The sequence below is a fragment of the Gekko japonicus genome, unplaced genomic scaffold (assembly GCF_001447785.1).
Source record: "Gekko japonicus isolate JY-2015 unplaced genomic scaffold, Gekko_japonicus_V1.1 scaffold2046, whole genome shotgun sequence".
NCBI lineage: Eukaryota > Metazoa > Chordata > Lepidosauria > Squamata > Gekkonidae > Gekko > Gekko japonicus.
The window spans coordinates 126,118-133,986 of NW_015173732.1; positions in this window are offsets into that span (position 1 = coordinate 126,118).

Consider the following 7,869-nt stretch of genomic DNA (forward strand, 5'->3'; position numbering starts at 1 on the left):
CCACCCACCCACCCTACCTTTCTAGGGCCCGTTGTCTTCCTCCACAATGGGCTTTGCAGCTAGTCAAGAGATAAACCAGGAACCATGTTCCACTGAAGCCATGTTTCTTGTACTGCTTTGGTCTGTTTTAAAACACCTTAAGAATCAGTCGATCTAACCCAGCTTCATCAGATCTTGGAAGCAAAGTAGAGTTGGCCCTGGTTAGTATTTGGATGGGAGACCACCAAAGGAGTCCAGGATCACTACACAGAGCCAGGTAGTGGCAAGCCACCTCTGCTCATCTCTTGCCTTGAAAACCCTACAGGGTTGCCCTAAGTTGGCTGTGACTTGACAGCACTTTCCATCACTACTGTAGAGTTTGCTTGTTTTAAATACATCAGGTGAAAAAATGGAAAGATGAAAAAGACAGGAAAAGAGTAAACCTGGAGAGCAATCCTAAGCAGGTCTCCTGGGAAGGAAGTCCCATTTTATTCAATTGGGCTTTACTCCCAGGAAAGTGTCTTTAGGAGTGCTGCCTCAGTAGCGCACCCATATCTGTGGGTCACTAAGGAACAACCTATAGGGCCTTGTAGTGTGCCAGCAGGGCAGATTGCTCAAATAATGGATCCTGCTTTCACTGGGCATGTACTCTGCCAAACACACTCAACATTTGGCAATAGGTGAAGACAGGCTCAAGCCCAATCTGTCAGCAGTCAGGGGACTGATACCACTGTTCCACTTCCAAGTGTCAATAGTCAAAGTCTTCAAGTTTTATAGCCATGCCTGGGCAGGAAACTTTTGTAGTCTGCCCCAGCTGAAAAAGAGCAGACACCAGAGAATGTGCCACTGAAAAGCGTCATCAGGCAGTGATGTTCATTCTGGCAAGCAGGTGGAGGGTGCTTATGTTGGTACTCAGAAACTAGCCTGTGGACTTGATTTTTTTAATGGGAAAAACAACAATTTTAAACTTCGTATTTAATCCGCTTTTAATTGTTTTGTGAACTGACTCCTAGGTCATTCTGGCCAAGTGCAAGTAAGTAGTTTTTCATATATTGGGTTCTTGCAACCTTTGTGTCTCCTTCCGAGAAAGAAGAAAGTTCCCCATTTAGGAGTACTGCTCACAAGCATGCAGAGCCTGAGTCCTTAGGGTGTGATGAAATGAAGCTTGCTTCCTATTGGCAAATTAATCACTCTGAACACTAATCAGAACACAGCAGTCACAGGAGAATGTGGGATGCTTCTCGGAAACAGTAATCAATAAGAATATCTTTTTGTTTTCAAAATGCTGCCTTAATCGAATGTAATCCCATCACAGCTGATTGGAAGTTGCAACATATGAGAAAGCACAACAAAATGGTCCTCTTGTGCTACAATCCTGAAACTTGGTTGTGGAAGTATGTCCCATTAATTTCAATGCAATTTAATGCTATCTACAGCTAGCTGATGCAGGGCTAGTAAAAAGCATCTTGTTCACTCTTTACGGAGCCAGGCCTCTCTGCTATCCTCAGTTTAGATTTTTGGCACCTCTACTGCAATAACAGATATTTGTTAGTCCTTTTAAACCAGCAAAGGCTAGGAAAGAGAAACTCTTGCTTCCTATTCAGTCCTGTGAGAGACCTTTCTAACAGTCCAGAACTGCAATTTAATAGCCCATTTCAGTCTTCAGACAACACGTACGGGTGGATTTCTTCCAGGTTGGCATGGTAATGTAAGTGGACTCCAGGGCAAAAAAATTCCATCAGTGGGTTGTCTTATTAGTATGCGTGTAGAAGCTGTGGCTGCTCTTGCTTAGCTTCACATGCTATGTACTTGCAATCATCCAAAAAAAACACACTACCTGAGGCTTTAGTACTGTGAATTTCTGAGTTCAGACTGAGCCCCTTCATATATTATATTTTGTACTCAAAACCAATTTCTAAGTGCACAGTGCATATGTCATCTTAGGAACTCTTGTACATGCTAATTATGATTTTCCCTGAAAAAAGGGACAATTTGGGCAATGAAATGGGGTTGAATACAGTGCAAAGTTTCCACTTGTGCCAAAGGTATTAGCCTAAATGCAAAAGACCGTGATAGCCACTTGCACTGTCCAACTCCATGTGTGTTTCCACTTGTGCAAGATTTTGTGCCTGTATTTTCTGACAGCTATAAAATATACGGAGGAAGGCGCTTGCACACATTTCTGGATCCAAGCCATGATCAGTACTTGTGCTCCTTAAATAATATGTGTTCATGTATTTTGCATTCAGCAGTTGGTTCCCAAGTAGAAAATGTAACATAGGAAGCAGCCATCAAATGCTTTTTTTATGTGGTTCACTGGATAGAATTATTGGTTTGGATATTGCAGATGCTATTCACTTAAGCCTTGAAACTCCCTTGGTTGCCTTGAGCCAGTCATTACCTCTCAGGGCTTGTAAAATCATGCAACTCTGGATCCCGAGGGAGTGGGTTGCAGGGCTATGCACACCTTCCTCTCAGTTTCTCTCCTTTCATCTGCCAGTTGTCTCTGGTCATCTCTTCTGTCCCGATTCGTGTGGACTCTAAGTTTCAAAACAGGGAGTTAGAGGCTTGGATAAAGGGTGTAAAGTATGTTGAAAATGTGCTACAAAGAGAATTCACTAATCACCTTGTCAATATCAAATGGTCATATACATTGCTCACATTCACCACCCACCTTCTTGACATTAATTTGATACTGTGATTAATCAGCACACAAAAACCAACTCTCTGGAATCATCCTTGGGTCACATGAAAGGGTAATTGTAACACACTGACAGGAATGGGTCATAAGGCCCATATTACACCAGTCTTGGTCTGTATTCACTGGTTTCAGGGCCCAGTTCAAAATGCTGACCTTTAAAGCCCAGTGTACCTTAAGGACCATCTCCTCCCATAAGAACTTACCTGACCACTATGATCATCTTCTGGGGCCCTGCCTCAGGTGCCCTTGCCTTTTGAGTTTAGGCAGGTGGCAACCAAAACTGTGGAACTCCCTCCCTTGAGGTATTCATCTGTTCCCTTCCATCACTGTCTTCCTCTGGCAGGTGAACTCTTCTTTGTTTCATGTAGTGTTCCCTTAATAACCTGTCCTTCCAATTCTATGTTTTAATTGCTGTATTTATATATGTTTTATTTATAGTCTGAACAGATTTCGTGATGGGTTTTATAATGTTCCATTTTTAATTGTGAGCTTTCTAGGTGGCCCTGTTTGGGCTGAGAAGCTGGATATTGATTTTGTAAATAAAAAAAATAAATGGCACAAATATTACAGACTTAATGCAGTTTGGCTGTTGCCTTCTTTCTTAGGTCCTCATATTGCTGGGAAATCTCCCTGGAAGAAATAATGCATAAATTCACAGGCTAATAGCTGTTAAGTCACTACAACAATGTTAAACAGTTTTTGCATAGTAGCAGCAACTGGAAGGACAAGGGACGGATGAATGCTGAGTTTCTTACAAAGAACATAAGAACATATTGGATCAGGCCAAAGGCCCATCCAGTCCAACACTCTGTGTCACACAGTGGCCAGAAATACCAGTGCCATCAGGAGGTCCAGCAGTGGGGCCAGGACATTAGAAGCCCTCCCACTGTTGACCCCCCCCCCAAGCACCAAGAAGACAGAGCATCACTTGCCCCAGAGCCCCTAGCTATACCTTGTGGCTAATAGCCACTGATGGACCTCTGCTCCATATGCTTATCTAATTCCCTTTTGAAGCTGTCCATGCTTGTAGCACCCACCACTTCCTGTGGCAGTGAATTCCATGTGTTAATCACTCTTTGGGTGAAGACGTACTTCCTTTTATCCGTTCTAACCCGACCGCTCTGCAGTTTCATGGAGTGCCCACGAGTTCTTGTATTGTGAGAAAGGGAGAAAAGTACCTCTTTCTTTACCTGCTCTTTCCCATGCATAATCTTATAAACCTCGATCATGTCACCCCTCAGTCGTCTTTTCTCCAAGCTAAAGAGCCCTAAGCACTTTAACCTTTCCTCATAGGGAAAGTGTTCCAACCCTTTTATCATTCGAGTTGCCCTTTTCTGCACTTTTTCCAAAGCTATAATATCCTTTTTAAGGTGTGGTGCCCAGAACTGCACACAGTATTCCAAATGAGGTCTTACCATTGATTTATATAGGGGCATTATTATATTGGCTGATCTGTTTTCAATACCCTTCCTAATAATCCCCAGCATAGCATTGGCCTTCTTTATTGCAGTCACACACTGTCTCGACATTTTCAGTGAGTTATCCACTACAACTCCAAGATCTCTCTCTTGCTCAGTCTCTGCCAGTTCAGACCCCATCAATGTGTATTTATATTTAGGATTTTTGGCTCCAATGTGCATCACCTTGCACTTGGCCACATTGAACCCCATTTGCCATGTTGACGCCCACTCGCCCATCCTTGACAGATCCCCTTGGAGTGCCTCACAATCCTCACTGGTTTTCACCACCCTGAACAACTTTGTATCATCCACAAATTTAGCCACTTCACTGCTTACTCCCATCTCCAAATCATTAATGAACAAGTTAAAAAGCAGTGGACCAAGTACTGATCCCTGCGGTACCCCACTGCTTACCACCCTCCACTGAGAAAATTGCCCACCTACACTCACTCTCTGTTTTCTATGAACTAGCCAGTTTTTGATCCATAAAAGGACTTGTCCTTCTATCCCATGATTTTTGAGCTTACTTAGGAGCCTTTGATGAGGAACTTTATCAAAAGCTTTCTGGAAGTCAAGGTAAATAATATCTATTGGATCCCCCTTGTCCACATGTTTGTTCACCCCCTCAAAGAACACTAACAGGTTAGTGAGACAAGATCTTCCCTTACAGAAACCGTGCTGAGTCTGCCTCAATAGGTTTTGTTCATCTATGTGCCTACTAATTCTTTCCTTAATAATGGTTTCCACCAATTTACCCGGTATCGACGTCAGACTGACTGGCCTGTAATTTCCCGGATCTCCTCTGGAACCCTTTTTAAAGATGGGAGTGACATTAGCTACCTTCCAATCCTCAGGAATGGAGGCAGATTTTAAGGAAAGATTACATATCTTTGTCAGGAGATCTACAAGTTCACATTTGAGTTCTTTCAAAGCTTGTTCCTAGTGCTATGGCTTAGAGTTGTTGCTGTTTTTATCCTTTACATGAGTGTGTATGTTTTTATGAGCAACCCCTGGGATTTTTTAGTGATATGATTTGCCTTGGAGGACTACATTTCCTGAAAGAAATCTCACCTGTTCCTACAATACACAGCTCTGGGGAGGTGTTGGGTGTATCGCAGCACACATTCTCAGTTTTCATGGATTGAAGGAAAGTCCCAAGAGGCTTGCCTGCGAAAACAGACTGCGTGCTTCAACACATGCTGTTCCATGCTGTGAAAGGAGCTCCCGATAAGGTAGAAAGGATAGTTAAATAAAACCACTTTTGAGGTTTCTATCTCAGAAAGCATCCTTTATGGCTCATGTCACAATAGGGTTTCCTACAGTGCTATAGTGCTGTTAATGTCAGATACAGCCAATCCATCTTAACCAATCTGCTGGGGAACATGAGGCTGCCTCCAAGCTACATAAACTCCCCTTTTAAAAGTGTTGGGCATGTTTGACATTTTCAGGAAAAGAACCTATACAGCTGACAGGAAGTCTAGATCTCAAAGCTAAAATACCCCATCTAATATTTAACATTGGTCTAGTTGTTCATGGAGCTTCTTCCACTGCTAGGGTAGCATGAGTCCAAAGGAAGCTCTTGGAAATATTTCCATTAACTTCAGGAGCAGAGCTGGTTTCAGAGCCAGTGGGCCCCTTCTCAGGCACAGCTGTGACTCATAGAGTTTCTGGTGAATCTTAGCACACCATGTTGATGCAATGAAATCACTTCTGAGTTTCCCCAGAAGTGCCATTGCACATTGGAGTGACAGCAATTTTGTACCTTCTTGGCAGCGGGGGTTGGGGGCTGCTGGTGAGAGGTCTCCTCTTGTAGTGGAAGACCTGGCAGCCCTGCCTTGGAGCCTTAGCAGTTGATCAGCAAGGCCTAGTCTCAATCTTAGTCCTGTTCAGCAGTCGGTACTGCATAGGCTTTTCTTCTTTCTTAAGGCAAGCTTATCAAAGATCTCCCTTTGGCCCACCTTCAACCGAAAAGAAGTAATTGTATTTTTTTAAATTAGAAAAGATAAAAAGGAACCAGTATCATATTTGCATTTAATTAACAAAGAACATCAATACAGAGAAGTTGTACTTGGATCTAGTGTCCTTCTGTTCTGGCACTATGAAAATTGTTTTCTTCATTTTATGTCCTGCTCTAAATGAACAAACCTGTTTTTCCAAAGTTCAGATTCATGGACAGGCCATGAATAGTGCAGAAGCCTTTCAGAAACAGGAAGAAAAATGGCTGGGGGGGTAAATGTATATATTGCTGTCAAAGAATGAAGATTTAAAAGTCAGTAACCATAGCAATCTACAGGCTTATCTCACAGAGGTGTGCAGAATTTCCTTCCATTCTCACAGAAGGCACAGACAGTTCATTAAATTGTCACCTCTGAGTTTTTTCCAAGCAAGCTCATTAACCAAATGTCACATTTTCATGCTGGACAGCATTTGTAACGTAAATGTGCTAATGAAATACCATCACTCTGCAGCCATTTCAGGACATATTTCAATTTCATTTTAAAATGGGGGTATAGCCCTTCAAGTGCCATTCCTCTCAGTAGCATGGGACAAAATAATTTTCAGCGTTTCAAATAACTGAACAGAGAAGTGGTGTAGTAGGCTATTTTTCTTGCTTCCAGAATGATTTGGCTACCTGTTCAGTTGGTAGCATGGAAAATTTTAGTTGGTTAGGTTTTCTGCTATACAACTTTCAGATGCCACAGCCAGTAAAGTCACACTTTAGAATTATACTGGACAATTTAGAATCTTCATTTCAGATAGGCAGATAAAATAGAAGAAACAGCATTTCTTTAGATTTATCATAATCTTATCAATATTTATTTTTTACTGAAGTTCCTGAATAGGATCCATAGGTCTTGGCCCTCCGGCTCACAATCCAAATACATGCAGTGTCTGATTTAAAATGTCCAGATCATATGCAGCAGTCTATATATCAGTCCCTCACTAACACTAAAGTAGCTTAGGAGTACCACATACAACAGGAATAGATACCAATGCAAGCACACCATTCTGTTTCAATCCCTGTTGCTGCCCCTCTTGATATCATGAGCTACTCATTCCAAAATTCAGGCTTAAACTGAAGAAAGTTGGGAAAACCACTAGGGCATTCAGGTTTGACCTAGATCATATCCCTTATGAATATACAGTGGAGATGAAGAGTAGGTTTAAGGGACTAGATTTGATAGAGTGCCTGAAGAACTTTGGATGGAAGTTCCTGACATTGTACAGGAGGAAGCAATCACCACCATCCCAAAGGGGAAAAAATGCAAGTAAGTGAAGTGGCTGTCCAATGAGGCTTTACAAATAGCAGAGGAAAGTGAAAGGCAAAGGTGAAAAGGAAAGATTTACCCACCTGAATGCAGATTTCCAGAGAACAGCAAGGAGCCATAAGGAGGCCTTCCTGAATGAACAATGCAAAGTAATAGAGAAAAACAATAGAATGGGAAAGATTAGAGATCTCTTCAAGAAAATTGAAGAAATCAAGGGAATGTTCCATGCAAAGCTGGCCATAATAAAGGACAAAAACGGTAGGGAACTAACAGAAACAGATTAGGAAAAGATGGCAAGAATACACAGAAGAACTACACAAGAAGGACCTCAGTGTCCTTGACAACCACGATGGTGTGATCACTGACCTCGAGCCAGACATCCTGGAGTGCGAAGTCAAATGGGCCTTAGAAAGCATTACTAACAACAAAGCTAGCGGAGGTGATGGTATCCCAGCTGAGC